Below are 378 nucleotides of genomic sequence, written 5' to 3' on the forward strand. Positions count from 1 at the left end.
AGAATGCATTGCTGTGTTCATGGGGATGAGCGTTGCGCCTATAATGTTTGCTACATGTACGGAACATGTTGGTATCTCGGGCTTGCTGTGAAATTACAGTCCCTATGACATATATCTCTCAGGAATATTATAAGCCTTTTGTTAACTTTCCCCCAGTATGTTTTTTATTGAAAGTTGTCTGTCATTTTAAACCCGAAGAGTTTTTTGTTGTGCTGAATAATACATACGGTGCAGTGTAGACGATATCGGCTTGGCGTCGGGGCCTCTCCAGATACTACGACTGAGTGGCAGTTTTATGGCCTGATCAGGTGACATTCTCTTCGCCTTGCACGGGGTTGCATTTGCATATTGATAGCTTCTTCACGTCTTGCGCTCACT

General features: G+C 43.7%; 1 protein-coding gene across 1 annotated transcript in view; it reads left to right on the forward strand.

Moving 5' to 3' along the window:
• Positions 1 to 378, forward strand: part of LOC119593033 (tyrosine-protein phosphatase non-receptor type 4-like) — a gene marked incomplete at its 5' end in the record, with an annotated part of 330,438 nt that overhangs the window by 140,411 nt on the left and 189,649 nt on the right.

This window comes from Penaeus monodon, chromosome 31 (genome assembly GCF_015228065.2).
Source record: "Penaeus monodon isolate SGIC_2016 chromosome 31, NSTDA_Pmon_1, whole genome shotgun sequence".
Classification (NCBI taxonomy): domain Eukaryota; kingdom Metazoa; phylum Arthropoda; class Malacostraca; order Decapoda; family Penaeidae; genus Penaeus; species Penaeus monodon.